Genomic DNA, 8,501 nt, shown 5'->3' on the forward strand with positions numbered 1-8,501 from the left:
CATGATCAAGAGCCTCGACCAAGTTGTCGAAGAATTCCCGCACTTCATGTGCCGGGGGCTCAACCCAGGCCGGGTTGAGTACTGGCATCATGGCAAGGATTTAAGACTAGTGAGAGTTGTTGCTCAGTGGGACCAGTCCCGCTGGCAGCCCGAACAAGGGCCCCTTGACGGCCTTGCCGGAATCCCCAGCCCTGCCGGTCCTCTCCACCCTACCGTCACTAAACATGTTGAGCTGGAAAAGCCTTTGGCAGAAGTGGGCTTGCCCCATCACCGTGAAAATGTGCTTCAGGCCATGGCGGAGCCTCATGATGTCAGCCGCATTCCTGAAGCCCTAGGCCGGCCTCCCCTTGTTGTGAAGGGGAGCGATTCGGCGACGAATGAAATCCGCCCCGATCATCTCGAGGGTGAGCCCGGCCTCGGTGAGGCAATAAATCCTGGTGGTGGCGATCGAAAGCTTCTCGTCGTCAACGTCGAGGTTGCTCCAGTCCGTGCCATGGGTCAGCGGGCTCTGATGAACGCCCCAGCAGAATTCCAGCGGGTTCTCCATGATCCAGAGCCACCAGTGTTGGTGTCAAAACCGGCAGATCTCGGGTAGGGGGTCCCGAACTGTGCGTCTTAGGCTAATCGTAATAGGAGGAAGGGGACACGATGTTTACCCAGGTTTGGGCCCTCTCTATGGAGGTAATACCCTACTTCCTGCTCATTGATCTTGATGATATGAGTATTACAAGAGTTTATCTACCACGAGATCATAGAGGCTAAACCCTAGAAGCTAGCCTATGATTATTATTGATCTTGTCCTACGGACTAAACCCTCCGGTTTATATAGACATCAGAGGGGGCTAGGGTTACACAGAGTTGGTTACAGAGAAGGAGATCTAACATCCGAACCGCCAAGCTTGCCTTCCACGCAAAGGAGAGTCCCATCCGGACACGGGACAAAGTCTTCAATCTTGTATCTTCATAGTCCAACAGTCCGACCAAAGTATATAGTCCGGCTGTCCGGATACCCCCTAATCCAGGACTCCCTCAGTAGCCCCTGAACTAGGCTTCAATGATGATGAGTCCGGCGCGCAGTTTGTCTTCAGCATTGCAAGGCGGGTTCCATCTTCGAATACTTCGTAGAAGATTTTGAACACAAGGATCGTGTCCGGCTCTGCAAAATAATTTCCACACACCACCGTAGAGAGCACAATACTTTATAAATCTAATCTGGTGACAATTTTCCACAACGCGTTCTCATGCCGCGGCCCGGCTTAATACAAACCATTTTCTCAACCTGCCACGAGACGCACTGCAAGGCAATTTTATAGGCACGCCTTGTCGAAGCAGAGATCGTGTCCCCCTTATCGCGGGATTCTCATCAATACGGGTGCGGGTAACCCAACCACGCCCGTTGGCATGACTCTGTGTTTTTAGGCAAGTCCCAAACGGTTATGCTGAGGACGCTTGACATTCACCCCCTTTATAGAGGGGTCGAGGCTATCCCTTTCTTACCATGCTTGCGCCTTTCCGCATCTCGAGTTCCAACACCCGAAGCTCAAGCTTAGGCACTTCGGATTTCCAATCATGTCCGAATCCAACCTTCAAGGTCGATGGATGGCCTCCTCTGTCACAGAGGAGTTCATCCTGAAGCTCAGGGAGGCCAGATATCTGACCGCCAATGTCAAGCACAGGCTTCCTGCTCCAGGGCAGGTCATCCCCACTCCCGAACCCAACGAGAGCGTTGTATTTGTTTCTCACTTCCTTCGAGGCTTAGGCTTTACTCTTGGTCCCTTCATGAGAGGGCTCATGTTCTATTATGGGCTAGATTTTCACGATCTAGTTCCGGATTCCATCCTTCATATCTCGTCGTTTATCGTCGTGTGCGAAGCCTTCCTCCACATCACCCCACACTTCGGCCTATGGCTCAAGACCTTCAATGTGAAGCCGAAGGTGATCGAGGGGCGACATGCGGAGTGCGGAGGCGCTGGAATAAGCACAAATGCCGATGCCCCATGGCTAGAGGGTCTCCTTCCCGGAGGTGTCTGATCTGTGGCAATGGAGGTGGTTCTACGTCACAGCTCCCCGAGGCACGAAGTGGGCGGCTGCCCCCGCCTTCCGCTCGGGCCCTCCGCCTCAACTGGCATCGTGGGCCAACATGGGACTAGACTGGGGGCCTGCTAATGACGTACCAACATTGGAGAGCCGCATTTGAGAGCTTCTCGAGAGGGATATCAGTCTTGTCAGAATAATTCAGGTAATGCTAGTTCGACGGGCCCTGCCGTGCAAACGTCGTGCTCTTCGGATGTGGGAGTTAAATCTAGAAGGTCCACGAACCATTCAACACTTCTTCGGCATGACGCTCGAAGGGATGTATAAGTTATTCTTGGGACCACTAGTAAAGTGTCTGGTCACCATCGAGGATGGGGGCCTAAGCTGCAACTGCCCAGATACCCAAGTAAGTAACCCTGTAACCGAACACTTCATTTATATTTATCACAACATTTTTCTCAAAACTGTCCGCAACCAGGATTGGCTCAGCAAGGCGGAGAGGATTAGGTGTCCGGCCCCACTTCCCGAAGGCTCGCCTAGCCCTGCAATAGCCAGGATGCTTAGACGTGTGCTAAGCCAAGTGCCTTCGGGGAAAGGGGAAGAGAAGAATAGAGAAGCCGAGCTTCACACATTGCACATCCAAACCGGGGGAATTACTGTCTCCACGAAGGAGGATAATTGGGGAGGTGAATCCAAGGTTTCCTCCCCCCGCAGGAAGAAAAGGGCCGCCTCCGAAGACTTGGAAATGGAGGTGCCTAAACAAGGGAAGAAAACTTCACTAGGGGCCCCTGCCCCGGAGGGCGTGCTCACCGCATCATGCCCGCAAACGGGCCAGCCCTCCACCGAGCTGTAAGTTAATCGTGAATAAAAAGATATTGCTTCCTCTTCCGAGAACAATAACCAGGATCTATCTTTTGCAGACCGGCTAGTAGCTCTTCTCAACAGAGTTTGTCTTCGGGGGATCTTCTTCCGGAGATGATGGAGAGTGAAACCCCACCTGCCTCTCCGCCCCATGGGGCGGGTGACCCTGAGGTGTCGTCACAGAGGAGTCCATATCCACCGAGGCTAGAAGCTAACACTTCAGCCACCCCAATCCCGGCATGTTCGACTCCCATAGAGGGCAATAGGAAGGGTCCGGCACAGTCCGGCGCCCGGCTGGACACACTGACGGGCCTTCTAGAGCGAGCTGCTCTCTCAGAGGATCACCGTACATTGATGGGTACGGTGTTGGAGAAGATTTCATCCGCCACAAGCGGGTTGAATGAAGCTTTTACAAGCTTGCTCAAAGGCTTTGAGGTACGCACGTAATTTTTCGGTTGTACCGCATGCGCTAGGTGTGCTCCGTATAGATAGTAGCCCCTAAGACTCTGGTTGCCAGCCATAGGCGGCAAACGGAGGATCATACTCCCAGGTAATGATCACACTGCACTCATGCTCAGGTGGCTAAGGGTCCGGGGATAGACCAGACCGCTGAATTCGCCGAACTGAGGCGACAGATTGATGTGGTGGACGCTGACATCACGCTTGTAAACAAGCGGCTTGACGAGTCACAGAGTATGCGCTTGTTTTTCCTTTTTTTGGAAATAGTAAAAGGATTAAAATGTTAATATGATATGCTTTGGCTGCAGGCGGGGCTGCTGCCGTGGAAGCCCTGAGGGTGGAACTTGCCCTAGCCAAGGAACAAGCCCAGGCTAGCAATGCGGCTGCCCTAAAGGCGGCCGAAAATTTGAGAGCCGAACGGGCTGCTCATCGCCGAAGCAAAGATAAAATAGCCGAGATGGCTGTGAAGCTGAGGGACGCCGTTGGCTGGTATGAGCTCCTCGAAAAGGAGAATCAAGTGAAGTCGGCCGACCTGAAGAAGGCCCTGGATGCGGCCAAGGAGATGCGTTCTGAAATTAGAGCAGCGCGGGAGGAGCTTCGACATGCCGGAGACATCGCGGCTGGAAGCCCCTATTTGTTGCGGATGAAGTTCAGAGACCCAAAGTACGCCCCTCTGGATCAACTTTGGAGCGCTGAAGACGCGTATGCGGATCTGGCAATAAGTGCGGCTGATGCGACCAAGTTCTTCAAGGATAAAAAAGATGATGAAATAGAAAAGCTGTTTTGGTCGCAATTCAGTGCTCCAACGCGCCCGCTGCCATTGAGTGAGAGGATGGCCACTATGGCCGAGCTCCATAGGTTGTTCGGTCTTGCAATGAGGTCTGAAATAGACCTTCTATGGCCGAAGGGACCAAGGCCGGGCAATTATTTTGGTTTAGTGCGACAATTCCTTGGCGTCGGATCGCGAATCGATGCCATTAGGAGGTCGACATGCATAGAGGGTGCGCGGATGGCTTTTGCCCGTGTTAAAACATATTGGGCGGATATGGAGGCCACCAACATTGCAACCCAGAGTCCGACAGGAAGCCAGGACCCAGCCAAGCACTATTTTGAGCAGGTCACAGAAGGTGCCCGTTTAATAGAGGCTCAGTGCTCGAAGAGTGTCATGTTCGAGTGACAAGTTGTTCCATTGTAAAAACAATTCCAATTTAATTATAAAGGCTATGTTTATACTTTCTCCCGAAAGTGTTATAGTGCCTCCCGTGCGGCCGTTTGATTTATATATGTATCCTGAAAGTTAGCAGTCATTGGCTTCAGCCCCCACGCAGATAATGCGGGGGTGTTCGTGAAAATTTGCGTAATCACACTTGATCCAACGTCTTGGTCCATTAAGGAGGTGATCACACGTCGAACTAGGCAACCGGACTATATAGCTTTAACACTTTCACTTAGCCATAGGAGTTTCATGGTGGGGCTACTATGTAGCCCCTGGTACTTGCGCGTGCTTCCGGATACGGGCGTGTATGTACATGACCGGGAAACGGTCCTTCATTAATGCGGAGGAATCCCGAAGATTCCGATGAGTCCTCGAGTGGTTGACCAGTCTCTCGTTATATCATTACACTCAGTTTTCGGCTTTCTCTACTGAGGTGCTCATCCGGAATAACCAGGGACAATCATAGTAGTTCTCCTTTGGCCGCCTTAGCCGATAGAACGGAACGTAAGGCAGCAAACCCAGGAGCCGGGCAAACCCAACATTTGACCAAAGACATGATTTGGAGCTGATGCATATAAGGCCAAACTCGCGACGCCGAACACTCCCGAAGGTATTCAGACTTTATAACATATACTGGGCTGAGTAATGCCCTCGATTATGAACCCTGTATTTCCGGGTACGTGCGTTAATCTGTCGTGGCGAAATGCCAAGAACGCCAGTATCCCCCGTGGGTGTATTGAATACCCATGGGATGTCAAGCAACAAGAGACAGTAAAGAAGGTTTCCACAGGGGCTTAATCTAAAGAGAAACCTTTGAGCGGGGCCCTGCTGCACATCTGCGCCTTTGTCTCCGTTGTGCCGTATCCTGGAAGGGTGTCGCATGAATAGTGTCTGTAAAAAAGGAAAACTCATATAAAAGGGCGAGCGAAGGCCGTTCTTCCGAGTAATGCATGATAACCGCTTCGGAGGGGAGCGATGTCGAAGAGTAATTCTTCGCTTCTAAAGTTGTCGGGAGAACCAAATGTCACCTCTAATACGAGGGAGCCCCTGCACCGGGCCTCAACGCCTGGTATCACTCCTTTAAAGGTGGTGTTACTTTGGCTGATTCTAGATAGGTCTATCCCCATCTTGCGGACAGTGTCCGGATATATCAGATTAAGACTACTGCCGCCGTCCATGAGGACACAAGTGAGATGGTATCCATTGATTATTGGCTCGAGCACCAAGGCAGCCGATCCTCCATGCCGGATACTAGTCGGGTGGTCCTGTGATCGAAGGTGATCGGGCAGGCCGACCAGGGGTAGAATTTGGGGGCGACGGGCTCTATAGCGTATACGTCTCTAAGCGCGCGTTTGCGCCTTCTCTTTGGTATGTGAGTTGCGTAGATTATGTTTACTGTTTTGACTTCTGGTGGGAATTTTTTTTGTCCCCCAGTGTTCGGCTGGCGAGGCTCATCCTCGTCTTCACTTGGTGTTTCTCTTCCCTTGTGTTTTGCATTTAACTTGCCGGCCTGCTTGAAGACCCAGCATTCTCTGTGAGTGTGATTCGCAGGTTTTTCGGGGGTGCCATGAATTTGGCACAATCTGTCCAGGACTTTGTTCAGGCCGGACGATCCCTCTTTGCTGCCTTTAAATGGCTTCTTTCTTTGATCGGGTCTAGAGCCCCTGAATCCGGCGTTAACCGCTGTGTTGTTCAGACTTTCTTCATTGTTTCGACGCTTGTTCTTATTGCGCCGTGGCTTCCCGTTGCCATCCCTAATTTTGAATGTGCCCGGGTCACTGGTGCCTCTATGGGCCAACCAGCTGTCCTCACCCGCGCAAAAGCAGGTCATAAGGCTTGTTAAGGCCGCCATTGTCCTCGGCTTTTCTTGGCCGAGGTGTCTGGCAAGCCATTCGTCCTGGATACTGTGCTTGAAGGTCGCTAGGGCTTCGGCATCCGGACAATCGACAATTTGATTCTTCTTGGTGAGAAATCTGTTCTAAAGCTTACGGGCTGACTCTCCAGGCTGTTGTATTATGTGACTTAAATCGTCTGCGTCCGGAGGTCGGACATAGGTTCCTTGAAAATTGGCCCTGAAAGCGTCCTCAAGTTCCTCCTAACTTCCGATTGAATTTTCGGGGAGGCTTTTCAACCAGTGCCGAGCTAGCCCTTTCAACTTGAGGGGGAGGTATTTGATGGCGTGTAGGTCATCCCCACAAGCCATGTGGATATGTAGGATAAAATCCTCAATCCAGACCCCAGGGTCTGTTGTTCCGTCATATGCCTCTATGTTCACGGGTTTGAATCCCTATGGAAATTCGTGGTCTAGCACCTTGTCGGTGAAGCATAGAGGGTGCACAGCTCCTCTGTATCTGGACATGTTGTGGCATGCTGTCAATTGGTGTTGTGTCCGGTGTTAATTCCGAACTGGTATTCGATCAGTGTGGTCGTCTTGGTGACCATAATCCTGCACCGGAGCATGTCCTCTAGATCCATAGATGGACCTAGTAGCGCCAACCTTTTTGTCCAGGAGCTCACACAAATCGTGTGCAGCGTCAGTGGCTGTTCTATCGCGGCCATGAAGTGGTTGGTCCGGCCGATTGGCAGTATTGTTCTTCGACGAAATGGGCTCTGCGGCCTCATCATCGAATTCGGGCAGCAGCTTGCGTTTTGGGTAGCTCTTTGTATGGCGATTGTTGCCATATTTTTCTTCAGTGTCTAGCACTTTATTCCATCTGCGGTTGAGCGTATCCTGCGCGGCCTTTAGCCGTTGCTTCTGCTTCTTTAGGCTCCTTGTAGTGGCCATAAGCCTTCTGTGGAGGTTATCTTGTTCCAAACATTTTTCTGGGATGATGAATGCATTCTCGACCGGACTGTCCTCCTCTCCGGAGGCAGTTTGATGAGTTCGGCCCTCGGGATTGCCGTGATCAGGCGTCTGTTCTGGGATGTGTTCCGCGTGACCTGGCTCATCCTGCTCCATCGCTGGGTCCATATGGTCATTGTTGCCTTTGGAGTCGACCGGAGTGTCAACTTTTCTTGCGCTGTTATCGCTATTTTTACTATGACTGGACTTAGAGTGGCGCCCGCGCCATCATTTTGGCTTTTGTCCAGGGGGTTTATCCTCCGTTGTGTCCCTTTTGTCGCCGTTGTCCTCCTTAGGCGTGTCCACCATGTATATGTCATATGATGAGGTGGCAGTCCAGCGCCCCGTAGGTGGTGGTTCCAGATCGTCCCCTGCATCAACGTCCATACTGTCAACATCGTCAGAGTCGAAGTCAAGCATGTCTGTTAGATCATCGACAGTGGCTATGAAGTGGGTGGTGGGTGGGCAGCGATTTTCCTCGTCGTCCGTATCCCACTCGAGCTGGACATAGTTCGGCCAAGAGTCTCCTGACAAAGAGAGAGACCTTAAAGAGTTTAGCACGTCGCCAAAGGGCGAGTGCTGATAGATATCCGCGGTAGTGAATTCCATGATTGGTGCCCAATCGGCTTCGATGGGCACAGATGCGCGCGGCCTGGGACCCGCAGTCGGAAACAAGTCCGGGGGTCCGGCGACACATATTTCCTTAGAGGTGGAGTCTGTGTTCGGCTCCAATGTCGATGAGTATGTGGCCTCCATGGCGGGTTCCATCCACCCGTCCTCAGACGACGTGATATGCCTCAGATTTAGGTCTGGAGCTGCTGCAGGTGCGATATCCCGAATACTGTCCGACAGCAGATCTAAGTCATCCTCGTCGTGACTATTCGACGCTCCTGGCGTAGGTCTGAATCCATCGAAGATCAGGTCTCCACGGATATCGGCCGTGTAATTCAAGTTTCCAAACCTGACTTGATGGCCAGGGGCGTAGCTATTGATCTGCTCCAGATGGCCAAGCGAATTGGCCCGCAGTGCGAAGTCGCCGAAAACAAAGATCTGTCCGAGGAGAAGGTCTCACCCTAGAACGCGTCATTG

This window comes from Triticum dicoccoides, chromosome 3B (genome assembly GCF_002162155.2).
Source record: "Triticum dicoccoides isolate Atlit2015 ecotype Zavitan chromosome 3B, WEW_v2.0, whole genome shotgun sequence".
Taxonomy (NCBI): Eukaryota; Viridiplantae; Streptophyta; class Magnoliopsida; order Poales; family Poaceae; genus Triticum; species Triticum dicoccoides.